This window comes from Dermacentor variabilis, chromosome 5, assembly GCF_050947875.1.
Source record: "Dermacentor variabilis isolate Ectoservices chromosome 5, ASM5094787v1, whole genome shotgun sequence".
NCBI lineage: Eukaryota > Metazoa > Arthropoda > Arachnida > Ixodida > Ixodidae > Dermacentor > Dermacentor variabilis.
Genome location: NC_134572.1, coordinates 4,674,939 through 4,696,533, shown reverse-complemented (window position 1 = coordinate 4,696,533; position 21,595 = coordinate 4,674,939). Strand labels below are relative to the sequence as shown.

The window sequence follows — 21,595 nt, the reverse complement described above, 5'->3', positions numbered from 1 at the left end:
TTTTTTAACAATGTCTAAAATGTTCAAATTTTTGCTCTTCTTGCAATTTTGGCAATTTATAACAAGATAAATGCGTGTTGTAGTTGCAAACTTTTTTTAGTTTGCGAGAAACCTATTGAAGATTTGTCAGAAACAATTTTGAGCTTCACTGAATTTGCTAAAAAGGCAAAAAAGAAAAAAAAACTGATTTCGGGGTCAGTGAGAGGCAGCCGCTCAAAAACCAAATGTTCGGTATTTCTTTCAAAAAAAGAAAGAAAACATGCTTCGGGTGACACAAATTTAACTTCCCGAATAGTACTAGTGGTGTAGACTTACCGATATTATTTTTCCGGGATGCAATCTGCTAATTTCAATGTCATAGGCCTTCGGATTTGTAAACGCTGCAAGTCGTTAAAACGGTATTTTCCACCGATTAGTGAAATAATATTTCTTTTTAGAAATCCCTGCTAGGTTTCACAAAACGAACGTTAATTGGTTCCTTTCTACAGAGACATTCCCCCACCTCATAAAAATTTCGCTGAAAACCAAATATAGTCGGGACCCCCCCGTAGCCTGTCCTTGTCTGAACACACCCAACCGATAACGCTCCTCCGCTTGGAAGAAGACATGCGCAGAACATATAACGAATGCTCTCTGAAATAATGTGAGCGCTGTTTGGTTAGTGTGATAATGGGAACACAGGTAGGGAGAGAGAGGTGCATAGAGCGCCTTTTGCGAATGATTCTGCTACATGGGGATAGTCGCTGTTGTGACTGCAGAGCAAGCGTATGGAGAACACTAATACTGACTTCTCCTAAGTTATTCAATAATACCTTTAATTGAGCACCTTAGGAATTTGTTGTCTGTGTTTAAACGAAGCAGTTTGTTGCTTGGGCGACCACGGTGTTTGTCGTTACCTGTAAAAATTATGCATAAAGCATCTGCATGGTGGCATGCTGTTCCTCTGGTGCATCACTGTTATTGTGATGGTGCGCCAGATACGAGATCGTCTTTCAATTGCTTCTCATTTTACAAGCTCCTGAGGTGACCGCATGTCCAGTTACAGGGATGGAAACGGCCAAGGGAGTTTTGGAGCAGCTCTGGAAACAGCAAATTTAGCACATTGGAGCAGGTTTGGAGCAGGAATTGTTCGTTTTGGAGCATGCTATAGGTAAGGCTCAACATGACTTAAATACAGACAAATCAAGAAAATATGTTCTTTGATTTTGCCGCACGCTATTAGGTTACGCGACTTAGTTCCGCGGAAGCCCGCAAAGTGGAGGAAAGTTCACTAAAGGAAAAAAAAATGTCATGCACAAGACAAATGACACCCATATGCGCTCCTCGGAAACCACTATTACGTTACATACCGGACGTGCCACCTGAATGTGGCCTATAAAAAAAATAAACACGGGATTTACGCCAACAACAGTCATCGTATATTGACCGGCTTTTGTTAATGTTAGTCCAAGTTTTTTTTCGTTGTGCAGAAGCAACTAATAATTAAGTTTAATTAGCTAACATTAATTACCTAACTTATTGGATGAGGATATTGGATAATTCAAATCCTTTGTTGCTTTAAGTCCACTTATCGCTTGTTTCAACGTGCTCCACAACTTTTTCACTGAAATCTTGTCAAATAAGTGTTTATAACCCACGGAACACAAGTATTCTGAAGACGTCTTGAACCAGCCAAAATGAACTAAAACGCCTACAACTAGGTAGTACGGCCACAAGACGTCTTTTTGCGCACGCCTGTAACACGTCCTGCAAAAGACGGCTAGGAGACGTTTTGTTAAGATGTCTTCTGCTTACATCTTGCTAAGACGTCTTTCAAACGTCGTCAGAAGACGGTTTGAGAACATTTTGCATAAACATATGAAAATTGTCTGTGATAATCTGTTTTTGTATATGTCTAAAATCAGACATTTCGGCGCTTTTCTCGGTCTACATGGCTGTTAAATGTCTAGCATCCCAAAATGACTATACCTAGCATAAATACGTGCAGTTGTTTGTATAGCCTGTCATAGCCTCTATACGTACGTCACGGAAAGAAAAGCACGGATGGAGCGTAAAATAGCGCTAAACTCGATTGACAACGCGTACGTGCATAGGCCAATATCAATAAAAAATTTAGCGAATACACAATTGTGTTCAGAATAAATACAAGGACGTGCGCAAACGCACGTGAAACACACCCACTGGCGCAAATAACTCGCTGTACACTGTTCGACGCATAGCTTTCGCAGTGTTTCAGTGCTTTCTTATAGAGAGATACCTATAAGTGGCTGGTTTTATTGTTTGTACTCTTTCATGAGAACGTGAAATAATCCTATATCGATGCTATACGACTATTTATCGACACTACAGCCCTTGCTGCACAGAGCACAGGAATAAACACGGGCGCGATATATATATATATATCACAGGATTTTCTTACTGTCACCCAAATAGGCGACTGCACGAGCTCATATAGTGGCGAGATATGTGCACTTTTTCTCGCGACAATATGCGGGCTTTGCCTTTGCGTATCACTTTCTCAGCGGCAACAGGCAATACGGAGGTTGGTCGGAGTGGAAAAGTCGATCGTCCGAACGCGCAGTATAATCGCTCCGCATGCCACCAAGCAATTGGCAAGATACAATAACTATTTATTGGTTTACGTAGAAAACGCATTTAAGTAAATGTGGTGCTACTACTGGGATATTGAATACGGTGTATTTATTCGCGAACATAAAAATACATAGGATCGTATAAATCAGCCCGCTTCAGCTTCACAAAAAGAAAAGAAAAAAGGGTCACCTTTGTGTGGAGCAGTCCTGCTTGTTGTGACTCGTGGCATCAAAAACTACAACCGAAGGCGTAAAAAATGGAGAGTAAGACATTGATTAAATTCAGAAAACATCTGCTCAAATACTTTACAAACACAGCACATTCATCATCATCATCACCAGCCTGTTTTATGTCCGCTGCACGACGAAGCCCTCTCCTTGCGATCTCCAATTACCCCTGTGCTGCGCCAACCGATTCCAACTAGCGCCCGCGAATTTCCTAATTTCATCACTCCACCTAGTCTTCTGCCGTCCTCGATTGTTTTCCTTCTCTCGGTACCCATTCTGCAACTCTAATGGTCCAACGGTTATCTAACCGGCGCATTACATGACCTGCCCAGCTCCACTTTTTCCTCTTGATGTCAACTAGGATATCGTTTCTACCCGCTTGCTCTCTGATCCAAACGGCTCTCTTTCGGTCTCTTAACGTTATGCCTAGCAATCTTCGTTCCATCGCTCTTTGCGCGGTCCTTAACTTGTTCTAAAGCTTCTTTGTCAGTCTCCTAGTGTCCGCCCCATTGTAAGCACTGGTAAAATGCACTGACTGTACACCTTCGTTTTCAATGGTAATTGAAAGGAAGGTTCCAGTCAGGAGCTGGCAATGTCTGCCGTATGCGATCCGACCCATTTTTATTCTTCTGTGAATTTCATGTCAAATGAAAATGTCAGCAGACGTGCACGTAGGAATGTTTTTTACCTTGGAGAAGATAGTTAGATTACTAATTAAGCAACGCGACTGGCAAGCAGAAACTAAAATATTTGAAGCGCGCAATTCGGTGCCAGGTTGTAACTAAACTTGGTCGAAAACTTTTTTGGACCAGCCCAACTTCACGTGTATGTCACGCGACGTCACGAAAACCGCGATGGCTCCCCATCTGATATGACGTGTACACACTGATTATTCATGATTTGACCGACCAAAAAAATACTTATTTCTGATTCGACGCCCTTTCGCCATTAGCCCTCGGCTACTGGTCAGAAGTTTTCGGGCTGCACCCACTTCACCTGCCTGTATCGCGAGGTCACAAAACCGCAAAATCTCACCGCGTCAAAGCGACGTGTACGCGTTAAAAATGCATTAATATGCCGAACAAAACTGAATTTTCATCTGAATAGCCGCAGGTTTCCCCGTACCGAAAGGAATAAAAGATGGCTGCCGCCGATCGCTCAGTCACTGGCTACTCGCACCTACTCGCACCTAAAAGAATACTTCTATCTCAACAAATGGCTCTGGAGTTACAAAACTCATTCGATCCAAACCTTTCCGCTAATGAAGACACAAAAATACATATGCCGCACATACAGGACACACCTATCAATTTATTTATTTAAAGGTGCAAACAACATAAGTACACACAATAGGACGTTCCATCAGTGTATTTATAAAGTCCAACTTCATTATCGAGGACCCAATGACGTATTCACCTTCTCCTGGCATCATCGGCTTAATGGTAAGCTCAACCTACTTAGCGGTAGATTTAGCTTGCCGGTAACAGCACACTCATTTAAATTGAGACTAAACGTGGACTTGCGCAAAGGGCGAGTCATATAGCTGCTTCAAACCCTTACGTTATTAAGCTGCTTTCTATGTGCACTGGCTGGAATGGCCAAGAGCTTCGTAGCTGATTTTGTAGCAGTCAACAATAATTTTGAACGGTTATCGGCCAGACACTATTCGTGCGCATCAAAAATGGCTCCAGAGTACCGGCGCGCACCATTGCTATACTGTTCTCGATGAAGATAATCGACGTACGCGACATGCACGAACAAAATACAACCATCTGCGGCCATACTGAGTCAACCAGAGCACTCGAAAACAGAAAACACTGGGCGTGCGGAGCGGTAAAGCGAGACACACAAAGGGCACAAAGAAACTCACGGCAACACATTCACGTGGAATGCTAATAGCCAATGGAGCAATTTCACTTTCGTACTAAAGTCGTTCAGCTAGGCCGAGCTACAAGTCCGCTGCGTTATGAGCACACACGGATAAATGCAACACAGCAAAGCAGCGGATAACAAAAAGCCAGGAAGTTTCAGTTTGCTGAGTGCACCATGCATTACACAGTGCCAAACGCGCGAAGTGAGAGTCATCGGTTGCGGATGAGGCTACGTCGCCAGTACGAATGCGTGACGCACCACCAATGCATAATGGACCTAGCACGCACTACTAGGCCCGAGAGAACATGCCAAACTACGCACGACCCGTTATTACGGCGCACAGATATTAATGATGGAGCGCGATATGGGAGGTTTCTGAAAACCTATCAAGTCAATGCGGCGCTATATGTAGCTGCCTGCACGTTGTAGAATGAAGTGGCATATGTGAAGGACATGCTGTAAAAGGGTTTTTCGGCGTGGTATAGGTATGCCGTGCGCAAACTGTGACTACGTTTACCTGAACAAAAGATGCATTTTCGAAAAGTGTTTTAGGCAGCACGTGTATGATGTGAAAACGAAACATGTCGCTTGCGATGTACTTGCGCGGAGGACGTGTCAGCCTCTCAGCATGACATTGGCCTTCTTGCTTTGGTTATCGCCAAGAATCTGGATTTCACATCAGTATCCCGGGTGCTTCCTAACCGACATAAGGCTGAATCGCAGCGATGGCATTATTCCGTCTGCACACGCAACATGCCTGGGTCGAATTTCTAACACATACTGTTTGCAAACAAAGCGTCCGTACAAATGAGTGGGAGCTCTTATCAGTCATATACGATAAAATATATTTATAACGACGTTGAAGGGAGAGCCGAAATTACTTCATTATATTCATTACTGCCCTTCACTGCAGTACAAGCGTAATGAAGTGCACAAATTTGAACTTGCATAGAAGACAGCCTTAAGGCCAGTAGAACAGCAAATGAAATTTCGGCATAACACAACTTAGCATCTGATACGATTGCGTTTACGACAGCTGCCTTCTTTTTCAGTGTAATGTCTTTCGTTTCCGCTTTCAGTTGGCTTCCATCGCGAGATGGCGACGCAGTTGAAGAGGTTGCACGCTGACACAATTTCGACGGGGTGAGGTGGGCCTTCACCGCAAGAATCAGGAAACGACGGCAAAGGCGGGCATCGCGATGATGAAAAAAAAAGTTGAAAAGAAAGTATTCACTTCATTGGTACACATGGTTGTGACTCTATCCGAATCTCGAGCGGTTCTGATTAACACAGGGCCAGGATGGCCTTAAATAACCCCTTGCCGTCTTGTGGTCGTCGATGTCTTCTTGGAAAACTTGGGCATCGAGCCTATGGAAGTATGAATGCGTTCGTCAGGTTCTGCAGTCGACGAGCTCCTGCCCTCCGGGTTTTCTTCGCCCTGTCCTTCCCTTGTGTCTGCTCAGAAAATAACGGGGTGACTTTTTTCCGGGGAAGAGTGCAATCATGACATGGGGAACGCCCACTTGAACGTCTTTCACACTTGACAGTTGGATCATAACATGCCTAACACGGGGCCAAGACGGTCTTAAATAACCCCTTGCGGTCTTGCGATAGTCGATGTCTTCTTGGAAAACTTGGGGAGCCTGTGGAAGTATTAATGGGTTCGTCAGGTTCTGCAGTCGACGAGCTCCTGCCCTTCGGGTTTTATTCTCTTCGTCCTTCCCTTTGTGTCTGCTCAGGGCGTAAAGGGGTAACGCTTTTCGGGGAAGAGGGCAATTATCTCGTCATGGGACTGCACGCCTGAACGTTTCTCCCACTTGACAGGTCGATGTCCAGGCTTATCATAACAGCCTTTTCTGGGACGAGGCAAATCATCTTTTCATGGGTACGTACACCTGAATGCTTCTCACACTTGACAGGTCAATCACAACAACGCCGACAACGTTTCTCACGTTCGTGCAGCACGTGCCACAGAGGGAGGCGGGGTCTCAGATTTCACCGGTACAATCCCTGAGGCCACGCCTAGCTGCAAACACCTGCGCGGTGCCGCAGTGAGAGAAATTTCGATGGCGATAATGAGCCTCTGCATGCTTACGTGTAGATACACGAAGTGGTGAGAAGGTGTTCGACGGCGCATTCAACAAAAATACCCAAAAGTGTTGGCAACGAATGTATGCCGAACCCCGCCGAATGCGATTGAGTCTGCAAAGGTCAGGCGTTTCTTGTTTCGAAGACAAATCAAGTTTGTATTTCGGAAACAAATCAAGTTCGGCGAATCTATTAGCGGGATAATCTTACCTCGTCGATATAAGGTTCTAAAACGTGGATATCTACGGAGATTTCAAGGGGGATTTGACCTTTTTACATCCAACAATTAGTTATGTCGCGTTTCGTTATAACGAAATTTCGCTGTAACATTTATTAATATCTTGTCTTACCTTCTAATTACAGGTGCTAAAACTGAGCTCAAGCAACATTAGGAACAAGTTACATTCTCTGTGAGTGCATTAGCCTGCGGAACTGTCTAAGCCAGCTCCCTGAATCATGAAGTGACCATCGTGTGAAAACAGTCCCAAAGCAAATCCGTAGAAGGTACATTAGAAACATCTTGCTTATGTAGTGGTGTTATCGATTTGATTTCTTACATTTTTTTGAAACTTTTAACCACTTTAACGCTTCATTCACTCTAACAACATTTTACACCCTTTGGAGTGCCCCCTCTGCCACAAAGGGTGTAAACTGTTCTTAGAGTGTTTGCTTTATGTTATCATCATCAGTGGGCGTAACCACTGGAGGGCAAAGGCCTCTCCCACACTTCTCCAACTACCCCGGTCATGTACTAATTGTGGCCATGTTGTCCCTACAAACTTAATCTCATCCGCCAACCTAACTTTCTGCCGCCCCCTGCTACGCTTCCCTTCCCTTGGGATCCAGTCCGTAACCCTTAATGACCATCGGTTATCTTCCCTCCTCATTACATGTCCTGCCCATGCCCCCATTTCTTTATCTTGATTTCAACTAAGATGTCATTAACTCGCGTTTGTTCCCTCACCCAATCTGCTCTTTTCTTATCCCTTAACGTTACACCTATCATTCTTCTTTCCATAGCTCGTTGTGTCACCCTCAATTTAAGTAAAACCCTTTTCGTAAGCTTCTAGCTAGGTTTCACCGTAGGTGAGTACTGGTAAGACGCAGCTATTGTACACTTTTCTCTTGAGGGATAATGGCAACCTGCTGTTCATGATCTGAGAATGCCTGCCAAACGCACCCCAGCCCATTCTTATTCTTCTGATTATTTCATTCTCATGATCCGGATCCGCGGTCACTACCTGTCCCAAGTAGATGTATTCCCTTACCATTTCCGGTGCCTCGCTACCTGTCGTAAACTGCTGTTCTCTTCCGAGACTGTTAAGCATTACTTTAGTTTTCTGCAGATTGATTTTTAGACCCACCCTTCTGCTTTGCCTCTCCAAGTCAGTGAGCACGCATTGCAATTGGTCCCCTGAGTTACTAAGCAAGGCAATATCATCAGCAAATCGCAAGTTACTAAGGTATTCTCCATTAACTCTTTTCCCCAATTCTTCCCAATTCAGGTCTCTGAATACCTCCTGTAAACACGCTGTGAATAGCATTGGAGAGATCGTATCTCGCTACCTGACGCCTTTTGGATTTTGTTTGGATTTTGTTGCTTTCTTTGTGGAGGACTACGGTGGCTGTGGAGCCGCTATAGATATTTTTCAGCATTTTTACATACGGCTCGTCTACACCCCGATTCCGTAATGCCTCCATGACTGCTGAGGTTTCGACTGAATCAAACGCTTTCTCGTAATCAATGAAAGCTATATATAAGGGTTGGTTAGGAGGTTATGTGATGTAGGAGGTTATGTTATGTTACGAGGTTATGTTAAGTGTGGCTTTAACATGTGTTATCACTTCTGTGGCTTTGCCAATATTTCAGTGGCGCTATGGTGGGTTGTAAGAAATGGACCATGAGCATTGACGCTGTCGGTAAAGCCAAACTTTTTTAAATATTGCAAGGATTAGGAACACCCATTTATTTGTCCATTTAGCAAGTATCAGGATACACTCAATTCCTTTATAATTAATGCTATAGTAGAAGGTACATTGGTGTTCCTAAATTCATATGTGTGCGAAGATCCATCAAAGAAAAACTTCCGTGATAGTATTGCTGGAGTACTTGATATTATTCCATCCACAAATCTCGAAAAACGTTGACAAGGTAAGGAAAATGATCTTGGGTCTTCCTAGACCGTCGTATATGTGCAGTGTATGCCGTTTCTAGCCAGACCACTGAAGCTCAGCAACATTTCGTTGGGCAGTTGATATGGAAGGAGACAGACACTCGGTATGGCAATGTTATGACTAAATTTTAGCGTCTAGAGACTACTTAAAATGTCATCTTAATGCTAGTGCTTCCCCTGAAAATAGAGTTGCCGCTGAAAATCTGCAGGTTTGGTAGGTCTTGCTGTCATTTTTCCAACTACTCCGTACCCCTATGAACAACTTGTATGTTTCGATATAGTTTTAAGGTGCTGATGCTTGCAATGAATGTTAAACATTCCTGACTAGAAGTTCCGCCACTTTTTTAAAGAGCTTTGAATGGTTGGTACGTACGTTACCTTGGGGCCTTAAATGACCCGTCACTCAACAAATTTACAAATCTCACTCAATGAATTGCTTTACTAAATTATAGGGCTACGTACCTCGAACATTAGCTAGAAGATATCCTACCTTGCGCTTCAAAGGTCTGTTGGGAAAAGCATTTTAAGACGGCTACAAAACCTCCCACAAGACGTCTTATAGCCGTTTTTAAAACGGCTGCAAAAAGTCTTGCAAAACGTCTTATATCCCTTATTTGGCGGTGAATTAGACGGTCTTCACGACGGCCACAAGACGTTTTAAGACATCCGACAAAATTTTGGTAAGACGTCTTCAACAAGTTTTAAGTATCTTGCCAAGACGTCTTTAAAATGCTTTGTAAACGTTTACAATGATTTTCAAGACATCTTGACTGCTTGCTTATCTTGCTAAGACCTCTTGTAGACGGCTAATAGACCAATGTGTGTTCAGTGGGTACAGGTAGCTAATTAGACATATTCATGCACAATAAACGAGAAAAGAACCTGTAGCTGTAGGGTCGGGCGTTCCACAAGGGTCAGTGCTCGGACCGCCAGTTTTCTTGGTATTTATAAATGATATTGTTAATAAAGTATCCGTCAAAATTAAGCTATTTGTAGATGACTGCATAATTTACCACAACATTGATAACCCTCACGACCAGGTCCATTTCAGTCAAGCTCTTCATCACATATAAATATGGTGCGAGACCTGGCAAATGAAAATTAACCCAGGAAAAAGTTATTACAATTTAACTACTGTTGAAATGGAAGATTATTATATGAAGTAAAACGTTTCAAGTATTTATAGGCGTCATATTTACCTCGGTTCTACAGAGGATCGAGCATATTTCTTACATCAAGGAAAAAGCAGTAAGCAAACTTGGGTACCTAATGTCAGGATTTGGCGCTCAATCCCATCGCTCGTGATCCGTTGTCAAGATTGGAGTCCGGCATGAATTAGAAGGTAGCTGGCCCATGCCGTCGTCCAACTTATCAACGCTGAGGACGTTGATGAAGGGAAGGACTGCTTCTCATCGAGAACGAGGAATATGGGTTTATTTACAGTATTTATATCAGTCTAACATGACTGTTTGAGAAAGTACATCAGTCTAACATGACTGCTTGAGAAAAGTCTCAGTCCAACATGACTGCTTGAGAAGTGTGTCGAGCATCCGCACAACATCAGTTTTTAAACACTCGGTCCTCCCGCGATACAAGGTGACGCGAACGTTCGTTTAGCCACCGCAAACTAGCCGCCTCTCCGCAGGATGGTTTACACACACTCATGCACACACACACGTGTTCACGGTCCGAAACCGACACCACACGAATTTCGTAGAACTCGGAGCCGTTCCGGGTAGCGCCTTGTCTTGCGTCTTGGTCGGTGCGTGGGAAGGAGCCTCCGTCGGCGTACCTACGGCAACTCCCCCGCCCGTAGATCAGGTCCGCGTTGTCGTGCTGCGCACAAAGCCTGCTTCGTCGAACTCTTTCAATCACAACGCATCCTAGCTGAAGCGACGCAGAGTGGAGGATGCGCATTGTTATCGACACAAAGTCGACTTAGTCACGCCGTCGCTAGAGGTTGGCGGCGACGCTCCCGGAATGTTGCCTCCAGATTCGCAACTGGTTGGCAAAACTTGCACTGCAGCTGGCCGTTCTTAACACTAAGACGAACACTACAGGCTCCAAAAGATATTAAACTGATGACATATAAAACGTTTATTCGACCAATCATAATATATGCGTCAATACTGTGGGACCCGTACCCATAAGAAAATAGTGTCCAGTTAGAAAGTATTCAAAGAAAATCGGTCAGATTTGTTCACAATACCTACAGCTGGCGCGCATCTGCTAGTGTCTTGGTGAAAAGGGCTGAACTGGACTTTCTACAGTCCCGGCGCCATGCTGATCGGTTGCAGTACCTGTATCTACTCTATTACAATAAATAGGAATAACAAAGTACGATTTTTATTCAGTCTGTCGCTAAACGAATCACATTCTCTAACCACTCCAAAATGCTGCGAGAGTTTCGTTGTCGATTCATTCTTTCCACGAACGGTGCGAGAATGGAACATGCTTCCAGCGGACGTTATGGAACGCTCGTCTTCGGCTGCTTTCGTTTCAGCCCTGAAGGCTCACCTGTCGAAAATTTAATTAGCCAGAAGACACTAGTTCTTTTGTTTTCTTTTTGTCTAGATATAAAGATTTCCTTCGTTGCCTTGTATGCGCATGCTTTACTGTGTATGCTTTCGGGTGTGACTTAAATCCTGTATTTGTACATGAAACCAGTCCTGGTATATATATAACTTTAACATATATATATATAACATATATATATATATATATATATATATATATATATATATATATATATATATATATATATAATATATAACATATATAGCATTTTAACATATATATATATGTTAAAATGAAATTTTCGTAACTGTGCTCCTTCGTTTATTCATATATATATATATATATATATATATATATATATATATATATATATATATATATAACCTATCATACCTTCTGGTCTAAATATGCCATTAATATGTATTTCTAACCGCCTCAGTTGTAACCAGCTTAAGCAACAATTAAGCCATTTAAATATGGGGCAAGCAACGAATGGAGTAACATCGTTATTCTATAGGGAGGCCCCCAGTGCCAGTGCGAATTCATTTACATATCCCAACTGCGTCGACTACTACAGCAACCAATATTTGAGTACTGCAAAAAAAATATCGTAATTGACGCCTTGTGTGCCCCTGACGTCGTGCCTTAAACAAGTGAGAAAAAAAAATTACCGACGATTACGTTACTTCCTAATGCGAAATTTGAGCGCAGCAAATAAGCTGTTTCACCTTTTCGATAGATTGAGGCAAAGAAATCGAGCAACACATGTATGCGCTATCACAGAATTTTTTTTTTATTTTTCACACGTATTCCTTTAACAAAGACTCCACTAACAGTTCTTGACAGTCATGAAGGAAGCTTTGTGGTCGGAGAAATAGACTGATATATGTTCGACTTGGTACACCAATGCTTCATTCTCAAAGACGAGATCTATACAAGTGCCTCGCGAGGTTGTCACAGCCGTGGGACGCGTTACGAGCGAGAGGAACGGGATGTTCTCCCGCATAAGTGTTAGGAAATTGCTGTTTGTCTTTATGTCAAGCCGCCACCGATCTGGCTCTCTGATTGCCACCGCACAGGGCGAACGGCAGCGGCAATTTCGGCTCGGGCGGTGCACATATACAGATCCGCCGCCACCGATCTGGCTCTCTGATTGCCACCGCACAGGGGTTGCATTGGAGGAGGAGCGAAGAAAGGAATTAAGTTCGAGCCGGCGCTTTGACAACCGGAGACTCGCAGGAAGAGGGGGGAGGGGGGCGGCGTGTACACCCAGCGGCAAACGATGGGGGCAGAAGCGCGCGCAGCAAGCGGACAACACGATAAAGGGAGGAGGGAAGAGATAGCAGCGACTGACTGATGCCGCTGACGCCGATAGTGAGTCAACCCCAGCTGCGGAGTTGGTTTCAGGGACAACGCCGCCGATGCCGATACAAACAATATGATACCCTCGCTTCCGCAGCGCTAAGAACCAGGTCTAGCCGTGGGAAGGTGGTCACGTATTCGTCGACGTGCCGGGGCCTACGTGAAATAACCGGCGCGTCGGCAACTGAAGAGCACCCTATCCGCCACACAAGAACAGGGGGGGGGGACCCTTTCCTCCTCTTTCTGCATGGCGGCGACGGTGTTCTATGCAGTCACGTTATCTTGACTCTCTAGCGGCGTCAGCGGCATCCAGCGGTATCAGTCGGTCGCTGCTAGCGCTGGGGGGATGAAAGGGGGGCGGAGCTGGTTACGAGGCCGACGACAACGCCGACGACGACGCGAAACGCAGGAACGGACGCCAAAGAGCTGCGCTCTGAAAGAAATCTATGGGCACTTTGCTGAGCTAAACTGCGACAGGCGAAAGCTTATCTATGACTGCCTCTGTTGCTGTTGTCTGAACCGTTCTGTGAACGGACGCCGCCGTGGCTGCGAGCGTAGGATGCAATCCCGACCATCATATGGCTGCAAGGTTTGTCGCCGATGTGCGCGCGCCCCCACGCACATGTCCGCGCTCTCCCACGCGCCCACTCGCAGAGCGCATGGCGCCTCCTCTCCTTGCTCCCCTCGCCGGTGGCGCCTCTTCTCCTTGCTCCCCTCGGTGAGCACTGCTTTCTTGCGTTCACCACGGACTGCGCCCGGACACTCATGAACCACTTTACGCCCTAAAAGGGAAAGAAGAAAACAGACACCGAGCGATCTGTCGTCATCAAACGTGGATTTCGTTGCCCGGTGGCGTCAGGGTTGCCCGCGCCTGCTGCGGCGGCTGCCCGGCGACGACGCGGGAGGCGTGACCAGACGCGTGCGGCACACGGGGCAGATGTTGTTCCAATGCAGCCACTGGGACACGCAGACCTCGTGGAACACGTGACCGCACGCCAGCTGCCTGCGCCATTCGCGCGCGCGACGGTGCGGTTTGCGGAGCTGTACCCGACATTTGTACACGGCACCACGCCTGCCGCTGTATATATGTTACAGGGTGGCCCTTTTTTTTTAAACAATACAGATTTTTTTTATAAACACTACAGGCTGTAAGCGTAGTGAACGTGGCGTTTTTCCAGACGAGCTCCTGGGCGAGGCGGACATCATTGGCCGCTAATAAGGTGAGCTTCAGAAGACAAATGAGAAACATATTAACATTGTTGTTAGTGTCATAGGGGCACTAGGTTAAACGGCGAATTTGAAGGCAGTCACATTTTAATGCACCTTCATTAAAAATTGGTGAATGCCGCACCTAATTTGAGATAATTATCATCGAATTTCGTCGGTAAATTCAGGCAATATCGAAACCGAGCGCCCCGGGACCGCAGAAAACCCCACACACTTCTCTATGGGGCGTTGCCGTCTGAAGCGCAGCCGGACGCTCTAAGTCTCGATATTGCCTGGATTCGGCCTTCAATTTCGATGATAAATATTTCAAATTATGTGCGATTTTGTTTCTCAAATATGGGTATGCCATAAATTGGGACACCCTACAAGTTTTCAATCTAAACAACTGCCCTCAAGCTAACAATGAAAAGGTTAATAATTTGTAATTATTTTTTTAGAGTGACTTAAACAGCGGCAAAGTATTTCCGCCTCGCCGTAAGCTCGTATGCTATGACGACAGGTGTCTCACGGTCACGGCCTTCTTGTAAAAACTATGTATTGTATAAGAAAGCACAACAAATCACCCTGTGTGTGCACTGATCAATCGATCAGCTACAAGTAGAACAGGCGCGTCGTGTCCCCGCCTTGGGAGTTCTGTACTGGCTGCCAACGTGGCAAAAACACGACTGAAATATGACAAACTATACGTATATGACTATACGGCCAGAAAAGTAAACGCACCACCGCTAGGTGGCCGGAGCGGCTGCGGGGTCTAACCGGGGCGCTGCTATCGCGCTCCGCGCGCTGACGGCGAGAATGCCCCTAGTGTTGCCAGGCTTGGCATAGAGTTAGTATAAACAACTCTAGAGGAAACGCTGGCCCCAAAAAGTGGGAACTGCTAGGGCGCCGCCCTGTTGCTACATGTCAATGTGGCCAGCGCAGTTACTAATGAAAGAGCTGAAAACAAGTACAAGTCACCTCATGCTTTGTCATTTAAAAACGCATACCTGATGGCTTTATGAAAGTGATGCGTTAATATTAAGTTTACAGAAAGCGCTTGCGAAGTGCGTGACTTATCTAAACCAGGATGTACGCATTCGTGCAATTAAGGATGGCGCGAATTTCGGTTTCCAATCTCTGTTTTTTGGATGCGTAGTAGTTTTGACAGTTTAGGTTTGACATGCGATCGCGGGTCAACAACATCTGATGCTATGGCAGATTCGTGCCTTTTGTGCCACCGAAGCCCCGAAGTGCTCTGGCATATACCTTCACATGTAAGTAAACGAATGTATCTTCTTGTTCAGAACATCACACGAGTAGACAGCTCTTGTGATGCATCACAATCGTTTGAGAACCGTCACAGTAGAACATTTTTTTACATGCGGAGTTGTGTTTTTTATTGCAGGTTTCCCTTCAGTAGGAAATTGCTGGACAGATGGACCAGCGCACCTGAATTGTACTGGCGAATTCACAAGCAAGTCATAGAATCTGTGTAATTGTTGCACTTTGAACAATCGCGCTTCTACAAAGGCCACAGCAGAAAAACAGCCCGATGTCGAGTATTTCTGTGCCACGAAGCAATCAAGAGGCGAGTGCCTGATACAGATGAAATCGAGTGCATTAACCCACATATTAATAGCGTAGGCATTTTATTAGCTGTGCAATATTTTCAACACTTCCTTGCATGCCATTTCATGTGGCATATCTTTTCTGGTCACAAATGTGTGCTGCGAATCTATTTGCATGATCGACTGCGGGCCTGTGGGACCGCTCATTTGCACTTGATGCTGAGTCCTTTACATGTATCCATAAATTGCAGATATGCACATCAGATCCCAACGATCATATTCAAAATTCAATTATTTTAGACAACACGCAGATATGCAATACCGACATAATCTCATATACCACTAAGCAGCTGGGACACATCTTTGTTGAGTATACTCGCCGGCAAAATAAGTAGATCATGTGAACCGCTCCAGATCATTTTCCTTAAATAAGTGTGTACAAGGGGTATGCAAAAATATGTTTTTTCTCGCACACCGATTATTTTGCTGTATAAGCAAGAGAACCCACCACATTAGTGTAACATATGTTGTGCATCACACTTATATGTGCTCTAGTTTACCAAGTGAGATGAGTTACTTTTAGAGCTCAGTCAAATCACACTGCAAGCTGCACTCATCAATCTTCAATTGGATTTTGCAAATGTTTAATGAAACATGTTTCTCTTTTATGCAGATATGCAATGGCAAGCCCTTCTGTGTGTTCCAAAGGTAAAATTTAAGCTCTAAATTAAGGAAGACATTTCTAGTCAGAAACAACAAGCAAAAATTGTGAATGCATAGTACCAGAAGCCCAAGGTACAGAAATTATGAGATGTGTCGAATGATTTTAAGGAAAGAATTGTATTTCAAAATGCAAGAGTCTTTAGTGGAGGTCAAGCAAGTCAATGTAGGTAGAATACTCTGCAAAATTATGCAAGTAATGGGATAGCAAACAATGGGTCAGGAAATGCGTTGTTTTTCTGCAAAACAAAAGCTGATGATTGTCATTACATGAGTCACTTGAGCATCATGAGACTGTTGCTTGATAAATTTAGAAACAAACCCAAAAAAGCCACGCAAAAAAAAAACAATTTAATGATCTCTCCACACTGAGATAAATAAAAAGAAACGGGTCACCTTTAATGTGGACATATCAGACACCTTGTGAAACACTAAAGGAAAAATTCAGTTTCGAGATATGGCACTTGCCGCATAGATGTGGGGGGCCTTGCACTAATAGTGATAGTTACGCCTGCATTTAGAAATTGAAAGCATTCATGCAGACAAGGATGATTCTTTATATTTTTGGCCACCACTTCAAATGCGTCCACCAAGTGTTACAATGCTGCACGCAGCCATACTAAAGATGTCACAGCAACACCTGCAGGTAAAAAGCAAAAGCAGTCAAAGTGCTGGTGTATTCTGGACGCTATCTTTGAAAACATTTAGGCAAGAACAGAAATAATAACTGCATTTATTTCCATAATTCCCCATTTGAATGGCCTTTCTTTTTTTTTTTTGCTTAGACAATGCCTACGCCTAGCCACAGCAGCTCCCTCATGCAGACTCCACCAACAAAGTTGCCGCGGAGGCACGTGCAGGTTAGAGGCAAAAAGCAGTGGCGCTGCTGTTGACATTCGCCCAATTTCTTTCTTTTCTTAAGCTGAGGCAGCCAGCACACCTGGAACAGCCATCTTGACTGCGGGTGTGTCAGCAGATTCCTGTTGTACATATCCTCATAATAAACTTCAGTAAACTTGAACTTGATAATAAACTTGATCGCAAATGGGACACTGATGCATTGCTTTTTTGAGCATTTAGTGTACACAAACATGTTATACTTTGCAGTGCTACAGAGCGTATTTTGAAGCTTCCCTCTATATTTTGCACCTTTAGTTACGTACGTGTTGTGTAGCCCTCAATCCAGTTCATGTTGTAGCAGCTGCCTTGTCTGTGTATTGTATGTGTATTGCACGTAGGATTAAGCGTTTCATATCCACATGTGCAAAAGGCCTACTTCTTTCACATATACAAAATAAGGTTCTATGTAGTTCTCAGTGTTACAATAAAATAAAAGTAAACAACCCGATCGTGTAATTGTGGTTATTAAAGTAATTCCTATGACAGTTATTGACAAGTTGACAATTTGAACTGGTCAATCTGTCGTAAGAAGGAAGTGTATGTATACATATAGAAAAAAAAAGGGGTATGTATGTGTATTTGTAGGGGGTGGGGGTATAGGATTAGGGCGGCACGAAAAAACGTACCAACATCTTCCTCGAGACCCATTGCTTTAAGTTTATACAACTGATATTACTACACACGCCAGGGCGACGTACTTGTATTTGTACACACGCCAGGGCGATCAGTACTTGTAAAAAAAAAAAACGATCGTCGCGACGAGAAAAGCACCCCGCAACGAATAAAGCGCCCAGCGGCTTCTGCAACATACCACACCCGTGCGAAGAGAATTACGGAACGCCAATGAGGAATCTGACCACAGCTTCGAGCTCCAAATTCGTAGCCTCGTCGAGTGACACTCCTGCAAACAGGCGTGACCGCTGAAAACTGCATACCGCCAGAAACTTCAACAGGATCATCCTTCGGTTGCACAACTGCCACCTGTACGGCCAACATGGACCACACCCACACCATCCCGCAACATAGAATAAGGAACTGTTACGTTTCGCCTACGACGCGCGGTATAGCCGGCGCGGATGCAACGGACGCCGGGGCTTCGTTCACAGCGGCAGACATTTTGGCCCGTTCGGCGCCGCCGCTACGCCTCCCCGCCAAGCGCGTCCAGGCATGTTCCAATGCCACGTGTCTTCGTGTGCGTGTGTGTGTGTATGTGCATGTTGGTGCCCACGCTTGTCAAAGCGCGGCAGCCGGGGAGGGGAGCTCCCCCAACTGTGAAGCGAGGAGGTCCGAGCGGCGCCGGCACGACGTATGCGCCACCTTCTCATCCCAACGTGCCCGAGCGGCACAGTCACGTGCTCGTCTATAGAGGGGTTCCTTCTTGCCCTCAACTGCGAGAGTATAAAAGCAGCTGCCCCCGGACGCCAAGAGAGGCTCCGATTTCTTCTGTTGAGCAACGTGCTCTCCCGTCTCTCTACTTCGGTCGACCTGACCGCCAACTCTTTGCGATGTTAGAATAAACAAGTTGTTTTGTTGTTACCAGTCGACTCATGCTTTGCCGGGACCTTCGGATGCTTCCAGTTGTGCCCCAGGCCGCCAGGCCAACGCTACCCTTGGGGCTTGCGACCCAGGTGCAACAACGGGCGTCAGCGCCGAGTTCCCAACAACTCGTGCCAGCGGTGCGATTCCAACAACTGTCTGCCAGCGGTGAGATCGCGACAACGGAGGCCAGCAGCGAAGATATGCAGTTGACTGTATGCTGAGCAGCTCAACGACCATCCGGGAGCAGTGCAACGAGCCCTGTGTGATGACTGGTTGCCTGCAGCGGAACGACTGCACTGAATTCTTGGCTGCGAGGTTTGGTGAGTGCGGGACTTTCTTCTGAGTTTTGCCAGGCTTTTGTTAGTGTCAGAAACAGAGCTGGTAATTGTGGTTGTCGTTGCTGCCGGGTTAGATTGCGGCAAGACAATAATAGGCAGTAGAGAAAGCAGCATTCAGAGCAGCCATGGATTTGAAGTCGTTGCGCAAACCGAAATTGCTGGAGCTTGCAAGAGAGTTGGGTCTGGATGTCTCGGACAAACTCAGAAAACCTGAACTGCTAAGGGCTATTCTTGAGTTAGAAGCTGAGGATGACGAGCTGTCGGAATGCCTTGAGACCATTGAGGAGAGGGCAAAAAGACAGGAGCGCGAACTTAAAGAGCAAAAAGAGAAACAGGAGCGCGAACTTAAAGAACAAAAAGAGCGAGAGCAACAAGAGAAAAAAGAAGAGCGCGACCGTCAACACGCTTTGGAAATGAAGCGTCTTGAGGTAGAGATGGAACGCGCTCGTAATGGAAGTCAGGCACACGGTGCAGGAGAACGAGTATCGTTCAAAATGACTGACCTGATGCGGCCGTTTAAGCTTGGAGAGGACATTGGTTTGTTCCTGGTTAACTTTGAGCGAACGTGCGAGAAGCAGGGGTTCTCTCGGGAAACGTGGCCACAGCGCTTGCTCACTTTGTTACCCGGCGAGGCGGCCGACGTAGTCGCTCGCTTGAATAGAGAGGAGGCAGAGGATTTCGACAAAGTGAAATCGAGTCTGCTAAAGAAGTACAGGCTGTCAGCGGAGGCTTTCCGTCGGAAGTTTCGGAAAAATGAGAAAGGCAAAAGTGAGTCATATACAGAGTTTGCCTACAGGCTTATGTCAAACATGCAGGAGTGGCTCAAAGAAGAGAAAGCGTTTGGTGACCACGAGAAAGTTCTGCAGTGCTTCGGGCTGGAACAGTTTTATAGTCGGTTACCTGAGAACGTGCGGTACTGGGTCTTGGATAGGCCAGACGTTTGTACGGTGGCTAAAGCCGCTGAGCTAGCCGAGGAGTTTGTGACGCGTCGGGCTCGCGGAGCTAAGGACGGTCAAAAGGGTGAATTTGGCTCGAAGTTTGAGAGGCCAAAGTTCACACCCATGAGAGCAAAGGGGAACACACGTAGCGCGGATGCGAGTGAAAGCAGTGCGACCGAACCTAAGGAGACGGCGGCAGCCGAAGCCGAACGCAGAAAGCGGTTCGAGACGAGGCAAGCGCGCGTTTGTTATACGTGCCAGAAGCCGGGTCACTTTTCGGCGCAGTGTCCGGAAACAACACCAAAAGTTGTGTTTTTGTCATTATGCAGCACTGACGAGAATATGAAGCTTCTCGAGCCTTACATGCGAGACCTCCTCGTGAACGGGAAAGAGTGCCGAGTGCTTCGCGATTCCGCAGCTACAATGGATGTAGTTCACCCCTCTTACGTAGAACCCCATATGTTCACGGGCGAGTGCGCATGGATCAAGCAAGCCGTGAAAGCTCATAGCGTGTGTCTGCCCGTAGCAAAAGTGCTTATTGAAGGACCTTTCGGAGCGCTTGAGACGGAGGCGGCAGTGTCATCTATGCTGCCCCCCCAGTACCCGTACCTATTTTCGAACAGGTCCGATCACCTCCTGCGCGAGAAGGGGCTTTTGTTTGGTGAGGCTAGCGTTCAGGCCTTAACCAGATCTAAGGTTCGGGAGCTCGCTGCAAAGGCGGTAGTTGCGGGGCCGACGTTATCAAACAATGAAAAAGGGTCAGAGGCGCAGCAAGCCGATATTCAGAGCACGCCCGAACTGAATAAAATTGAGCCTGTAGCGTTGAAGGCGCCAGATACTGGAGAGGAAATGCCCGACACGGGAAAGTTAGAAGAGCTATCTACAGATTTCCTCATCGCGCCTACGTCAGACGGACTTAATAGGTTGCTAAAAGTCAGCCGGTCGGCTTTGATAGCCGAGCAAAAGAAGGATGGCAGCCTAGAAAACATACGCTGCATTGTCAAGGAAGGTATCGCCAAGAAAAATGCTCGCTTTGTGGAAAGAGGTGGGGTCCTGTACCGGAAGTATCTAGACCGCAGGGGAGTGGAGTTCGATCAGCTGATCGTGCCTCAGTGCTACCGTCAGGATCTGTTGCGCTTGTCGCACGGGGGTTCGTGGTCCGGACACCTGGGAGTTAAGAAAACTAAGGACCGTCTCTTGCAAGAGTACTATTGGCCAGGGTGTTTTCGGGACGCAGACCATTTCGTGAGGACATGTGACACCTGTCAGCGGGTGGGCAAACCAGGGGACAAATCGAGGGCGCCGTTGAAGTTGGTACCTATCATTACGGAGCCTTTTAGACGGCTCGTTATTGATACAGTGGGACCTCTGCCGGTAACAGCCACGGGGTACAGACACATTTTGACTGTGATCTACCCAGCGACGAAGTTCCCTGAAGCAGTGCCGCTTAAAGAACTCAGCTCAGTTGAGATAGTCAATGCACTACTGTCCATATTTGCGCGAGTTGGTTTTCCTGCGGAAATCCAATCAGATCAGGGCACAGTGTTTACTAGC

General features: G+C 45.8%; 1 long non-coding RNA gene across 1 annotated transcript in view; it reads right to left on the bottom strand.

Annotated features, from left to right (window-relative positions):
• LOC142582189 (uncharacterized) overlaps positions 1–21,595 on the bottom strand; it is a 42,138-nt gene that overhangs the window by 9,480 nt on the left and 11,063 nt on the right. The window contains exon 2 of the long non-coding RNA XR_012828389.1: positions 2,782–2,827. This is a non-coding gene — a long non-coding RNA (uncharacterized LOC142582189). The remainder of the gene's footprint in view (positions 1–2,781; positions 2,828–21,595) is intronic.